Raw genomic sequence first — 15,565 nt, forward strand, 5'->3', positions numbered from 1 at the left:
TGATAGTGTGTTTTGGATCATTGTCTAGCTGCACCATGCTTGACCGTTGGGTTTGAGGTTCTTACTTTGGAATGCAGTGTTTGGTTATCACCAGGCATTATGGGATCCATGTTGTCCAAAAAGTTCACTCAAGTTTGTCAAAAAGCACCTTGATGATCATCAACTCTTGGAAGAATGTTCTATGGACAGATAATTTAAAATTACTACTTTTTGGATGGCATGGGTCCCATTATGCCTGGCATAAACCAAAACACTGCATTCCCACAGTAAGAACCTCACACGAACAGACAAGCATGGTGGTGGTAGTGTGATGGTTTGGAATAGCCTAGTCAAAGTCACGACCTCATCCCAGTTGAAATGTTGTGGCAGGACCTAAAACGAGCAATTCATGCTTGAAAACCCCAAAATGTCGCTGAGTTACAGCAGTTCTGCATGGAAGTGTGGGCAAAAACTCCTCCACAGCCACATGAGACTGATCAACAACTACAGGAAGCGTTTGGTTGGAGTCATTGCAGCTAAAGGTGGCATAGACTGTTATCGAGTGTCAGGGGGAAATTACTTTTTCACACAGGGGAAATAGGTGTTGCATAACTTTGTTAATGAAATAAGTATGTAATTGTGTATTTGTTCACTCAGGTTCCCTTTATCTAATATTATATTTTGGGTGAAGATCTGATAATTCAGTATTTTTATTTTACTAGGCAAGTCAGTTAACCTCTTGATGCTCTGGGGGCGCTATTTCATTTTTGGATGAAAAACGTTCCCGTTTTAAACAAGATATTTTGTCACAAAAAGATGCTCGACTATGCATATAATTGATAGCTTTCGAAAGAAAACACTCTGACGTGTCCAGAACTACCAAGATATTTTCTGTGCGTGCCCTAGAACGTGAGCTTCAGGCAAAACCAAGATGAGACGGCATCCAGGAAATGAGCAGGATTTTTGAGGCTCTGTTTTCCATTGTCTCCTTATATGGCTGTGAATGCGAGAGGAGTAAGTCTGCCCTTTCTGTCGTTTCCCCAAGGTGTCTGCAGCATTGTGACGTATTTGTAGGCAGATCATTGGAAGATTGACCATAAGAGACCACATTTACCAGGTGTCCGCCCGGTGTCCTGCGCCGAAATTGGTGCGCAAAAGTCAGCTGCAAGTATTTTTCCATGGAATTTAGAGAAGAATGCAAGCTTCCACGAACGATATATCAATGAAGAGATATGTGAAAAAACACCTTGAGGATTGATTCCAAACAACGTTTGCCATGTTTCGGTCGATATTATGTAGTTAATTCGGAAAAAGTTTGACGTTGTAGGTGACTGAATTTTCGGTTCGTTTCGGTAGCCAGATGCGATGTACAAAACGGAACGATTTCTCCTACACACAGACGCTTTCAGGAAAAACTGCGCATTTGGTATGTAACTGAGAGTCTCCTCATTGAAAACATCCGAAGCTCTTCAAAGGTAAATTATTTTATTTATTTGGTTATCTGGTTTTTGTGAAAATGTTGCGTGCTAAATGCTACTCAAAATGCTAAGCTAGCTTTGCATACTCTTACACAAATTAGTCAATTTCTATGGTTCAAAAGCATATTTTGAAAATCTGAGATGACAGTGTTGTTAAGAAAAGGCTAAGCTTGAGAGCAGACGCATTATTTTCATTTTATTTGCGATTTTCAGAAATCGTTAACGTTGCGTTATGCTAATGAGCCTGAGGCTTTAGTCACGATCCCGGATCCGGGATGGGGAGTTTCAAGAGTTAAGAACAAATTCTTATTTTCAATGACGGCCTAGGAACAGTGGGTTAACTGCCTGTTCAGGGGCAGAACGACAGATTTGTACCTTGTCAGCTCGGGGGTTTGAACTTGCAACCTTTCGGTTACTAGTCCAACGCTCTAACCACTAGGCTACCCTGTATAACAATAATGCAAAAGCAGAGAAAATTAGAAAGGGGACAAATACTTTTCACGGCACTGTACATCTCTGCCCAGAAGTTCTAACCGAGATACACACAAGAATAAACTTTCTCACTATGATGAACCATTACCTGGAAACCACCGTCTAGTCTGGCAAAGAATGTTTCCTCTATGTCCCCACATAAATCATCCTTCTCCCCATCTGGTTTGCCATCAGCACTCTTATGAACATGAGTATCTTCACAAACCGGGGATACCTCAAAACTATCGAGAGACTCCGCCACCTAAGAGACAACTGACTTTTCACTCGGGTTATGCTGCGTTCAAACATCTCGCAAATTCGCAAATCCCTGCATACAACTGGGAAAGATCCACTTGAATGCCCTCCAACTGGTAATTACTAGTGGGAATCTCTCTATCATCTCTAAAGACCTAACCTAATCCATAACAATAGCTACAAAAAAAACAAATACATATAAGGAAGTTGTTGCTGTTCATCATTTTCTTATAACCTTAAATTGCAGGGCTTTTAGTTTTGTTGTATGTGTTGTTGACACCGGTATCACCTGTATCTCGTTCTTAGCTTCTCTGTTTGGCTCAGATTGAGTCCTGGAGAGGCCCTGGGCCGTTGGTTGAGTTTGGTTCTTTGTCATTGGGCATCTCATTTACCCCTGAATCATTTACAGACCTTCTGTCCCCCTGTGGGTCAATGTCCTTAACAGGTTGGTATTGACTGATATCATCACTATAGACTTCATGGAGGCTATTCAGGTCAACATCCTTCATGGGTTGGTAGTGACTGATCTCCTGACTGAAGTCTTCATGTAGGCTATTCGGGTCAGTATCCTTCATAGGGTGGTATTGACTGATCTCCTGACTGTAGTCTTCATGGAGGATACTCAAGTCAACATCCTTCATGGGTTGGTATTGACTGATCTCCTGACTGTAGTTTTCATGGAGGCTATTCAGATTCACATCACTACTCATGCTGATATCAGAGTCATTAGAGAGCTCTTCAAAGAACTCTTCAAAGCTCTTCAAACCCAACACAGGCCCGCTCTTCGAAGGCCCACCTATGTTGCTGGAGCTTGGTTCTTGGAGCCTTGTCATGATTCCTGTTTCATTCACATTTTTCCTACATCTACCATCTACTGAAGACAGTAATTCCTCCGCCATCACATCAGAACAATTTTCCCTACAAAGTTTTTTCGTTTTCAGGTGTGTTTTCAAATCAGTGTGAAATATAAATGTCTTTGGACACACCAGGCACTTGATGGGGCCATTGTTGTCATGTTTTAACATGTGTCTTCGCATGTCGCATGCCTTTGAGAATATTTTCCCACACACATGGCACTTTTTGGAACAGTATTTTGTGTGTCCTTTCAGATCATCTGGGAGCTGGAAAATGTCCCCACAGTAAAGACACTTGTACTCACCAGGGTTGGATAGGTCAATGTCCTTAATGGCTTGGCATTGACTGATCTCCTGACTGTTGTCTTCATGGAGGCTATTCAGGTTCACATCACTACTCATGCTGTTATTGGATTGCTCCAAATCATGTGAAAACTGTTCAATGCTATTTGAAGGCCCGCCTGTGTCGCTGGAGCTTGGTTGTTCGCAAATTACCATGACTTCTGTTTCATTAACATTTTTCTTACATCTATCATCTACTGAAGACAGTAATTCCTTCGCCATCACCCCAGAACATTTCTCCCTACATAGTTTTTTTGTTTTCAGGTGCTTCTTCAAATCAGTATGGTATACAAAAGTCGCTGGACACACCGGGCAGTTGATGTGGCCATTGTAGTGTTTTAACATGTGCCTTCGCATGCCGCATGGCGTCGAAGTTGATTTCCCACACACATGGCACTTCTTGGAACAGTCTTTTTTGTGTTCTTTCAGATCATGTCGGAGCTGGAAAGTCTTCCTACAGTAAGGACAATTGTTCTCACCAGGGTTGGATTGGTCAACGTCCTTAATGGGTTGGTATTGACTGATCTCCTGACTGTAGTCTTCATAGAGGCTATTCAGGTCAACATCCTTAATGGGTTGGTATTGACTGATCTCTTGACTGTAGTCTTCATCGAGGCTATTCAGGTCAACGTCCTTAATGGGTTGGTATTGACTGAACTCTTGACTGTAGTCTTCATCGAGGCTATTCAGGTCAACGTCCTTAATGGGTTGGTATTGACTGAACTCTTGACTGTAGTCTTCATCGAGGCTATTCAGGTTCATGTCACTATTCATACTGATATCGGAGTCATTAGAGAGCTCTTCAAAGAACTCTTCAAAGCTCTTCAAACCCAACACAGGCCCGCCCTTCGAAGGCCCACCTGTGTTGCTGGAGCTTGGTTGATTGCAACTTGTCAATACTCCTGTTTCATTAACATTTTTCCTACATCTACCATCTACTGAAGACAGTAATTCCTTTGCCATCACATCAGAACATTTCTCCCTACAAAGTTTTTTTGTTTTCAGGTGTGTTTTCAAATCGGTATGGAATATAAACGTCTTTGGACACACCGGGCACTTGATGGGGCCATTGTTGTCATGTTTTAACATGTGCCTTCGCATGTCACATGCCTTTGAGGATATTTTCCCACACACATGGCACTTTCTGGAACAGTCTTTTGTGTGGCTTTTCAGATCATCTGGGAGCTGGAAAGTGTCCCAACAGTAAGGACAATTGTACTCATCAGGGTCCTTAATGGGTTGGTATTGACTGATCTCCTGACTGTAGTCTTCATAGAGGCTATTCAGGTCAACATCTTTAATGGGTTGATATTGACTGATCTTGTCACTGTGGTCTTCTTCAAGGCTATTAAGGTTCATATCACTACTCATGCTGTTATCGGATTGCTGCGAGTCATGAGCGAGCTCTTCAATTCTCTTCGAAGGCCCACCTGTGTTGCTGGAGCTTGGTTGTTGGCTGTTTGTCATGACTGCTGTTTCATTGAACATTTTCCAACATCTACCGCCTCCCGAAGACAGTATTTCTTTCATCATCACATCAGAACATTTCGCTCTACAATGTTTTTTCAGTTTAAGGTGCTTCTTCAAATCAGGATGGTATATAAAAGTAATTGGACACACCGGGCACTTGTAAGGGCCATTGTTGTTGTGTCTTAACATGTGCCTTCGCATGCCGCGTGCCGTTGAAGTTGTTTTCCCACACACATTGCACTTTTTGGAACAGTCTTTTGTGTGTCCTTTCAGATCACGTGGTAGCTGGAAAGTGTCCCCACAGTAGGGACACTTGTAATCGCCAGAGTTGGATTTGAAGTGGATCTTGGTTGTAATTACATCATCAGAAAATGTCTTCCTATAAGACCTTTTCAATCTTCGGGGCAATTTCAAATCAGCATTGTTCTTCACCTTGACATCAGAACATTTCTCCCTACATAGTTTTTTTGTTTTCAGGTGCTTCTTCAAATCAGTATGGTATACAAAAGTCATTGGACACACCGGGCACTTGATGGGGCCATTGTTGTCGTGTTTTAACATGTGCCTTCGCATTTCCAGTTTTCCAGAACTTATTTTCCCACACACATGGCACTTTCTGGAACAGTCTTTTGTGTGTCCTTTCAGATCACGTGATAGCTGGAAAGTGTCCCCACAGTAAGGACACTTGTAATCCCCAGGGTTGGATTTGAGGTGGAGCCTGGTTGTAATTACTTTATCAGAACATCTTTTCAATCTCAGGTGTGATCTCAAATCACAATTTAATATAAAAGTCTTTGGACACACAGGGCACTTGTATGCGCCATTGTTGAAGTGAAGTAGAAGGTGCCTTTGCAAACTTACAATACGAGTAGTTACTTTCCCGCACACATGGCACATTATGGAGCCCTCTTTTGTGTGTCCTTTCAGATCAGATTTTTTGTCTCTTTTCTGATATTTTTTTTTGGCTCTATTCAGATGAGTTTTCTTGTCTCCTTTCAGATCAGGCTTTTTGTCTCTTTTCAGATCAGGGTTTTTTTTCAGATATTTTTTTTTCTGGACAGTTCCCCCACAGTAGTCATCACCACTCTTCTTCTTCTCACAGCTACTCTTCTGGTGTTCCTCTAAGTCCTCACTGAATTCAAAGTCTTGCCCACACAGGGTGCATTTGTGTGACTTCTGTTCAATGTGAGATCGCATGTGTCTTGTCAAGCCCAGTGTTTCAGTGAAAGTCTTGCGACAGAAAGAGCATGCTTTGACTCGTTGACTTCTTTTGTGAGAGGTGTTGGATGGCTCAGGAGTTAGTGAGTCCTGAGGTACACTCTCTGAGACACCACCTAGTGTTGAAAAGAGAAAAGTGAGCAAGACATCCACATATTATTGACAAAGTCAAGGTACTGCAGCCTAAAAGATACAGTGAAAGTGTTCACTGAACTCAAAGAATGATACACATAAGCACTTGGTTATTCTGACAGCAGAATAGCATGGACGCTTAGGTCTAGTGTTGGATTCTGGGTGAAACTTTGAACATTGTTATACTCAGAAGTATAGGAACATTAGGTACTAAAGAGACATGAGGGGTGCCATAATGAAGCTTGGGAAGGGCTGAGTGCAGGGAACACGATCGCATGTGGCAGTACTAATAATGGGAGAAACCGTTGAAGGCTCATCTATCTCAGCTCCCTGCTCAGCAATAATGATGCACTGTTTAGCAATAAGGAGACTCCACCCAAAGTGAAGTATGAATACTACCACGCGGGAAGCCATGTTTGTGTCTGAATTACAGCTGTAGCGACCCTTTGGGAAGAATTAAACTTGGTTAAGCTTCTCTAGTGTCCATGAGTTATTTACTCTGAAAATTAGAACATAACAATAGTAACCAATTTCTCTGCATCTTTAAGGCTGTCATTTGTAGTTTGCTTATTCAGTAGTTTTGAATAAAGAGCTCATGTTCACTGTTCTACACACTAAGGAACACTCCTTACCAGAATCACAGACAGTGGTCCTTTTAATGACAGTGGTCCAAAGTTTATTATCTGATGGTTCGGCATCTTCCCTGAGGACAGACAAATATAAAGTCAGTTATGATTTTCAATGGGTAAGTTCACTTCCAAGGTCCTAGACACTACAATAGGGGCATTCAAATCTGGGCCTCGAGGTCTGCACCACTGCTGTTTTCACCCTTCCCCCAATACCCTCTCAAATCAGGGACAGATCCAATCCTCTGTACACTAGGTGAGTGTATTCCTTGGTCAATTAATTTTCTACCTGGATTTGAATTCCTCTGTTCCACCTCTGACACTCACTCAGTTTCAGGTGACCGCTCTCTTTTCACACCCTTTGCTTCGCTCTTCTCATTTTTGACACCGCGTCCTCTTTTCTGTTTTCTCTTTCTGCCTCTTCTTTTCTGTCCGTGGGAACCCGTGGCCTCAGCCTGCAGTTTCCCTCTCTGTATAAAATATAGATTATGGTCATAAAAATGCACACTCTGACTTAAAGCCTTGCCTTTTCATTTATTTTCTTGAATTAACTTAAATGTATCACACTTAAGCAAACTTGAAATCAAGGTGGATCAACATGTAGACAACACCAGATGGTTTTATCCAGTGACAAAATGATATTGAAGTGTCATAAAAGTGGATAATTTATGATATATAGGAAGAAAATGGGGATAAATTATATAGTAGTTCAATTTTGACCTATATAAATAAATAAATAAAAGGAATGTCTCTTAGCCCAGTCCAGAGGCAACCCCCAGAGTTTGTGTCCCAGGTGGGGACAGAACTCACTCTGTTACAATGGTGCTGTAACCCGGATCACAGACTACTGTAGCAGACTACTAGGGGGTGAGTGTAGTGGATGAGTTCAGTGCCAAGTATTGTGTACATGTTGGTGGGATGAAACGCACTCCGTTACAGCAACATGTTGGTGCTCAATTTGCCTTCCAATCAGGGCCCTAGATACAAAAGCTTCTCAAAGAACAAGTGCTTATTTATCATGATCTGATCTGAGAGCAGCACTCCTATTCTGAGACAATTTGTGAATAGGGGCCCAGTTTAGGAGAGCTACCGCCATATTCCTTACATTTTCGAGCTTCTACACATCTGCAAAAACTAATGCAATATGGAGAAAGGGGTTGAACGCCATTGTTGTCCTTCATTTCAGGGCTCCAGACTGTGACCATTTAGTCCCTCTGACTTGGCTGTGCAAGTAAATACAAATAATTGGTCTTACTGGTGCAAGCTGAACATTCTACCCAGTCAACTCAATCAAAACGTCCTATTTTGTTTGCTGGATAAAACCGTGAATTTGTTAAATAGTAAAGTCCATTATCCTCATGATTCCTGTAATAAAAGTGTCTGCCCTGCCTGTTTCACTGGGGCCGGATGTAACGAGATGGCTTCCCACACTCTCTATCGCCCCTCGTGATTGTATACCACTTCAAAATGCAATAGGTGCAGTAGGTGTTATATTTAGAGTTCTAGCTAATGTGATCTATCTATCTAATGCATTTTGGGTTTTCACTTCTTCAGGTGGTGAATTACTACCAACAATTAGTACCAATTGAATTAGGCCTAAGCTATATATAATATTAGTGTGCATGAAGATGAGGAATGCAAATTCATCTCTATCTGAACAAAAAAATATGAAAATTCTAAAGCCCCTTTTCCTCCCCAATTTCGTGATATCCAATTGGAAGTTACACTCTTGTCCCATCGCCGCAACTCCCGTACGGACTCGGAGAATGTTGAGAGCCGTGCGTCCTCTGAAACACGACCCTGCCAAGTCACACTGCTTCCTGACACACTGCTCGCTTAACCCGGAAGCCAGCCGTACCAATGTGTCAGAGGAAACACCGTACAACTGGCAACCGTGTCAGTGTGCATGAGCACGGCCCGTCACAGGAGTAACGCTGCGCTGGAGTGAGATGAGGACGAGGACATCCAGGGCCGGCCAGACCCTCCCCTAACCTGGATGACTTTGGGCCAATTGTGAATCGCCTCATGGGTCTCCCGGTTCCGGACGGCTGCAACACTGCCCGGGATTGAACCCATATCTATAGTGACGCCTCAAGCTCTGCAGTGCCTAAAGCCCTTATTATGACAGTAAAATATAACACAAATAGCCTAATTGTCTACCCAAAATTCATGACAATCATTGGATTAGATTGGATATCAAAATATTTTGAATCATGCATTCCTGCTTGGACATGTTAGATGTAACAACTTAATTACTGAATATCATCTCAGTAGTCTATTACACTTCTTGATAAAGCATTATGAATGACTGACTTCATAAATGACATTTATTTATTATTCAAATAAGTTTGCTAATATGGAATAATTTATGCTAAAACCATCAAACTAGTAGTAGAAGTAGTTTTAAAGAAAAAATAAATGGTTTTAAACGTATCGTTCTATTTATTGTTATCGCACCAATTCAGGCAATTTACCGCATTATGGATTTGTGTTCCTATCGCCCAGGTCTATGTGATGCCCCTTTTTGGGGGTGCCACCAAATAACAGCCGGTGCCACCAACTGAAGAAGTTAGTGGCACCAGTGCCATCAGGGGAAAATGATTCTAGAGCCCTGTATTTCCTTAAAACCTCAAATTGCAGGGCCTTTAGTATTGTCATATCTATTGTCAAAACCGGTATCACCTGTATCTCGCTCTTCACTTCTCCGCTTATCTCTGGTTGAGAATCCTGGAAAGACTTTGGGTCAGTCTGGGACACCTGCTTCCCTGTTAAGCCAATGGTTGAGTTTGGTTCTTTGTCATTGGGCATCTCATTTTCCAATGAATCATCCACAGACCTTTTGTCCTTCATGGGTTGGTATCGACTGATCTCATCACTGTAGTCTTCAGTGGTCACCATGGAGGCTTCATGGAGGCTATTCAAGTCAACATCCTTCATGGGTTGGTATTGACTGATCTCATCACTGTAGTCTTCAGTGGTCACTATGGAGGCTTCATGGAGGCTATTCAAGTCAACATCCTTCATGGGTTGGTATTTACTGTAGTTTTCATTGAGGCTATTCATCTTCACATCACTACTCGCGCTGTTATTGGATTCCTGAAAGTCATAAGAGAACTGTTCAAAGAACTGTTCAATATTCTTCGAAGGCCCACCTGTGTTGCTGGAGCTTGGCTGTTGGCAGCTTGTCATGACTCCTGTTTCATTTTTCCTACATCTACCATCTACTGAAGACAGTAATTCCTTCACCATGACATCAGAACATTTCTCCCTACATTGCTTATTTTTTTTCAGGTGCATCTTCAAATCAGTATGGGATATAAACGTCTTTGGACACACCGGGCACTTGTAGGGGCCATTGTTGTTGTGCTTTAACATGTGCCTTCGCATGCCGCATGGCTTCAAAGTTGTTTTCCCACACACATGGCACTTTCTGGAACAGTCTTTGGTGTGTGCTCTCAGATCATGTGGTAGCTGGAAAGTGTCCCCACAGTAAGGACACTTATACTCACCAGGGTTGGATTGGAGATGGACCTTGGTATTAATTACTTCATCAGAACATTTTTCCCTACAAGATCTTTTCAATCTCAGGTGCGATCTCAAATCAGCATTTGTTATAAAAGTTGTTGGACATACAGGGCATTTGTATGCGCCATTGTTGAAGTGAAGTAGAAGGTGTCTTCGCAAACCCAACATACGAGTAGTTACTTTCCCGCACACATGGCACATTATGGAGCCCTCTTTTGTGTGTCCTTTCAGATCAGGTTTTTTGTCTGCTTTCAGATCAGGTTTTTTGTCTCTTTTCAGATGCGTTTTTTGCTGGACAGTTTCCCCACCATTGTCCACACCAATGTCTTTTTTTATCTTCTCCTCACAGCTTCTCTTCTGGTGTTCCTCTAAGTCCTCACTGGAATCATAGTCTTGCCCACATTGGGTGCATTGGTGTGACCTCTGCTCAATGTGAGATCGCATGTGTCTTGTCAAGCCCAGTGTGTCAGTGAAAGTCTTGCCACAGAAAGAGCATGCCTTGACGCGCTGGCTTCTTTTGTGCGAGCTGTTGGATGGCTCAGGAGTTAACGAGTGCTGAAGTACAATCTCAGTTAGTAAGTCCTTAGGTACACTCTCTAAAGGTTTTTCTATGTTCTGCCCTTCGGTCATATGACCACTATGCTCCTGTAAGTGAAAGCTTTTGTGAGAGGTGTTGAATGGTTCTGGACTTAATGAGTCCTGAGGTACAATCTCAGAGACTTCTTCTCTCTTCTGCCCTTCGGCCAGCTGACCACTGTGCTCATCGGAATGAATTTTGTGAGAGGTGTTGGATGGCTCAGTAGTTTGTGAGTCCTGAGGTACCACCTCTGGGAGTTCTCTCTTCTGCCCTTCAGCCATCTGACCACTGTGCTCCTCAGAATGAATTGTGTGAGCGGTGTTGGTTGGCTCAGGAGTTAGTAAGTCCTGAGGAACCATCTCTGGAAGTTCGTCTCTGTTCTGCTCTTCGAACATACGACCACTGTGCTCCTCGGAGTGAACTTTGTGAGAGGTGTTGAATGGCTCAGGACCTGGTGAGTCCTGAGGTACAATCTCAGAGGGTTCTTCCCTGTTCTGCCCTTTGGCCATCTGACCACTGTGCTCCTCTGAATGAATTTTGTGAGAGGTGTTGAATGGCTCAGGACTTGGTGAGTCCTGAGATACAATCTCAGAGGGTTCTTCCCTGTTCTGCCCTTTAGCCATCTGACCACTGTGCTCCTCTGAATGAATTTTGTGAGAGGTGTTGGATGGCTCAGGACTTGGTGAGTCCTGAGGTACAATCTCAGAGGGTTCTTCCCTGTTCTGCCCTTTGGCCATCTGACCACTATGCTCCTCTGAATGAATTTTGTGAGAGGTGTTGGATGGCTCAGGAGTTAGAAAATCCTGAGATACCATCTCTGAAAGTTCTTCTCTGTTCTGCCCTTTGGCCATCTGACCACTGTGCTCCTCTGAATTAATTTTGTGAGAGGTGTTGAATGGCTCAGGAGTTAGTGAGTCCTGTTTCTTCCCTGTTCTGCCCTTCGGCCATCTGACCACTGTGCTCCTCTGAATGAATTTTGTGAGAGGTGTTGGATGGCTCAGGAGTTAGTGAGTCCTGAGGTACAATCTCTGAGACTTCTACTTTGTTCTGCCCTTCGGCCATCTGACCACTGTGCTCCTCTGAATTAATTCTGTGAGCGGTGTTGGATGGCTCAGGAGTTAGTGAGTCCTGAGGTACAATCGCTGAGACTTCTACTCTGTTCTGCCCTTCGGCCATATGACCACTGTGCTCCTCTGTGTGAAAGGTCTGTATGGGCTGTTCCTCCTCCCTCTTATGAGATGATGGGAAATGAGAAGCATGGACTCCACCTAGTGTTGAAAAGAGAGAAGTGAGCAAAACATCCACATCGACATTAACTCGAAGTCAAAGAGAACAAGTAAGACAGATCCGGCGCTTGATAAAAACAGACTAGACCACATTTGAACAAATCTCAATACAGTGCAGTGAAGAGATATTGAACTTCAAATAAAGAACGAGGTACTGCAGCCTAATAGATGCAGGGAAAGTGTTTACTGCAGAATATCTGGACCATTTTGTTCTAGTAACCACGTTCTTCTGCATCTTTAAGGCTGTCATTTCTAGTTTCTTATTCTTTATTCAGGAGTTTTGCATATCTAAGGAGCTTGATGTTCACTGCTCTACACTCACTAAGGAACTTTTCTTACCAGATTCATCGACAGGGGCCCTTTCATTGAGCGTGACCCCTTTATTAACGCTGGTCCAAAGGTCATAATCTGATGGTTCAGCTTCTTCCCTGAGAAGAGACCAAAATGAAAGTTAGTTTTCAAATGGGTAAGTTCACTGCCAAGGTCTTAGCCACTACTAGTAACCGCTACTACTTCAAATCTGGACTGAGGTCTGCACCACTGATGGTTATAAACTTTTCCCCAATAACCCTCGAATCAGGGACTGATTCAGTCCTCTGTACACTAGGTGAGTGTATTCTCTGAACAATCAATGATATTAATAAATAAATGTACAACCTGGGAGAAAAGAAAACCAGCAGCACTGCAGACCTTGAGGCCTGGATTTGAATACCTCTGTTCCACCGTGGACACTCACTCAGTTTCAGGTGACCGCTCTCTTTTCACACCCTCATTTTTGACACCACATCGTCTTCTCCATTTTTTCTTTCTGCCCCTTTTTTTTTTCCCTTGAGAACCTGTTGCTTCAGCCTGCAGTTTCCCTCTCCTTATAACCAGTTTTAGAGAGGGCTTGGGTAATGGCACATCGCTTATGTCAAGCGTGTGTGCTCCAATCTTCTCAATCTTTAATCTTGTGATACCACGTCCTATTTTCTCTCCTTTTTTTCTACCTCTTTTTTTCTGTACTTGGGAACTCGTCGGATCATCCAGCAGTACCCCTCTCTTTAGGGTCAGTGTTAGCGGGGACTTGGGTAGCGGCATATCGCTTATATCAAGTGTGTGTGATTTAATCTTCTCATTTGTAATACCACGACCTCTTCTCCGTTTCTTTTTTCTGTCAATTCCTTTCGGTCCTGGGCGTCTTGTCTCAGCCTGCAGTCTCCCTCTCCTTAGAATCAGTGTTAGCAAGGACTTGGGTAACGGCATATTGCGAATGTCAAGCCTGTTCAACCGCAGTACGGGATGACGGCGCAGACAGGAAGCAGTCAAGCGGCTGGTTTTCAGCCCACTGCGAGTCTGAGGGCAGAGAACAGCTTTATCTCTCCTGGTTTCTTTTATCAACTCTTTGTTGATTGTCCTGCGTTTAACGGTTATCTCAGTGGCGTCCTCTATAGTCTTGACCTCAACCTCCACAGAAGCAGAACGGGCTGGTGGCTTCACAGTCCAGACTTTACGATCTGCCATTCTGCAGTCCCAGCTCATCTCTGGTTCATCAGATGGGAAAGGGGTTTGATATCCATTTATGGTGGGATAGGACTGTCTCTCTGGGCCTGCTTGGCAAGAGGCAATTTCTTCCTTCACAGAGGAAGGGAAAGACAGTGAAGAGAGGATGTAGTCACCACCAGTGGACCTTAGAGCTAGAAAAGGAGAGACCGTCACAGGTTAACATCAGGAATATCTTAACTACATTTCCAGCATTTCCTAAGTTCTACTGGAAAATATTGAAATATTTGGACAGAAGTGTTTTTTTTTAACAAAGAAAATAAATTCAGGCAAACAGGCAAGTAAATGATTTCCAAATCCTGCACCCCACCTACCATTGGTGTCTAAGTGATGTCCATTTTTATGGTGATGGAGGAGTGCCTGTAATGGCTCAGGGTGAGCCACAGACTGCACACACTCCTCTAAGAGAGCAGGGGCAAGGCTGAGCCAAGATGCAGTCTAAGAGATGGAGAAATTAACAATTGTTACAAAACCAATTAACTAGCCTGCTAATATTGCTGAAGCGGTAGTGTCTAATCATGCATCTAAGACCTAACCTATTCCATACCAACATGGTGTTTCAAGGTTTTGTTTGGAATGAAAGGCACTTTGGGACACATTCTTACTTGAGAGGCGAATTCATACTAGGGATGGGCACTAGTACTAATCCAGGGAGTGTATTTGATTGCTAATAATAAAATACAAATACAAAACATTTACAAATTATACTATTAAACAGGTTAAATGTATAAGCACGGACAAAATTACAAACTCTAAGAAGTTTCAATTGTTTGTGGAGTGTGTCAAGTGCAGTGAAAATGTGTTACATTTCCTTATCAGAACAAGCAGAAATTACAGCAACCGACAGCATAACGTAAACTTTATTTTGCATTCAGCCCCGTTTCACATTGACATGAGAGTACTAGAGAACTAAAATAATTATAATATGAGAGTACTCGAACATGGACATTCTTTCAAATGGCCATCCCTAATTCATACCTCAGATGATGTACAGTACAATAATACCTGCTTAAGGTTTGGAGTAGGAATCAGTTTCTCCAGCCTGGACAGGAACTCCCACACAAGAATCTGCAGTGTTGAGTCATACTTGGGGCCATACTCCTCTGGAAAAACATTCTGATAGACAGGACAAGCAGATGACAGTACAAAGTAAATACAGTGCCTTCAGAAAGTACTCACACCCCATTACTTTTCCCACATTATGTTGTGTTACAGGATGAATTTTAAATGGATTAAATGGAGAGAAAAAATTGTCACTGGCCTACACATAATAATACCTCATAATGCCAAACTGGAACTTTTTATTTATTTGTAGATACGACTTAAAAATTAAAAGCTTAAATGTCTTGCATCAATAAGCAGTCAACCCCATTGTTAGGGCAAGCCTAAATGAGTAAAAATGTGCTTAACAAGTCACATAATAAGTTGCCTGGACTCACTTTGTGTGCAGTAATAGTGTTTAACATGATTTTATTATGACTACCTCATCTCTGTACCCCACACATACAATTATCTGTAAGGCCCCTCAGTCGACCAGTGAATTTCAAATATAGATTCAAAGACAAGGGAGGTTTTCCAATGCCTCACAAAGATGGCACCTATTGGTAGATGGGTAAAAATAAAAAGCAGACATTGAATATCCCTTTGAGAATGGTGAAGTTATTAATTACACTTTGGGTGGTGTATCAATACAACCAGTCACTACAAAGATACAGGCGTCCTTCCTAACTAAGTTGCTGGAGAGGAAGGAAACACCCAGGGATTTCACCATGAGGCCAATAGTGATGTTAAAACAGTTACAGACTTTAAT

The 15,565-nt window shown here is 42.6% G+C and overlaps 1 long non-coding RNA gene across 1 annotated transcript; it reads right to left on the reverse strand.

The window, feature by feature from the left end:
- Positions 1 to 1,469: 1,469 nt before the first annotated feature.
- LOC135511024 (uncharacterized) lies at positions 1,470 to 11,841 on the reverse strand. The gene is made up of 4 exons (XR_010451199.1): positions 9,508 to 11,841; positions 7,153 to 7,295; positions 6,832 to 6,902; positions 1,470 to 6,183 (listed from the first exon to the last, which is right to left on the reverse strand). It is a non-coding gene; the product is annotated as an uncharacterized LOC135511024 (long non-coding RNA).
- Positions 11,842 to 15,565: the final 3,724 nt, after the last annotated feature.

This window comes from Oncorhynchus masou, chromosome 3 (assembly GCF_036934945.1).
Source record: "Oncorhynchus masou masou isolate Uvic2021 chromosome 3, UVic_Omas_1.1, whole genome shotgun sequence".
Taxonomy (NCBI): domain Eukaryota; kingdom Metazoa; phylum Chordata; class Actinopteri; order Salmoniformes; family Salmonidae; genus Oncorhynchus; species Oncorhynchus masou.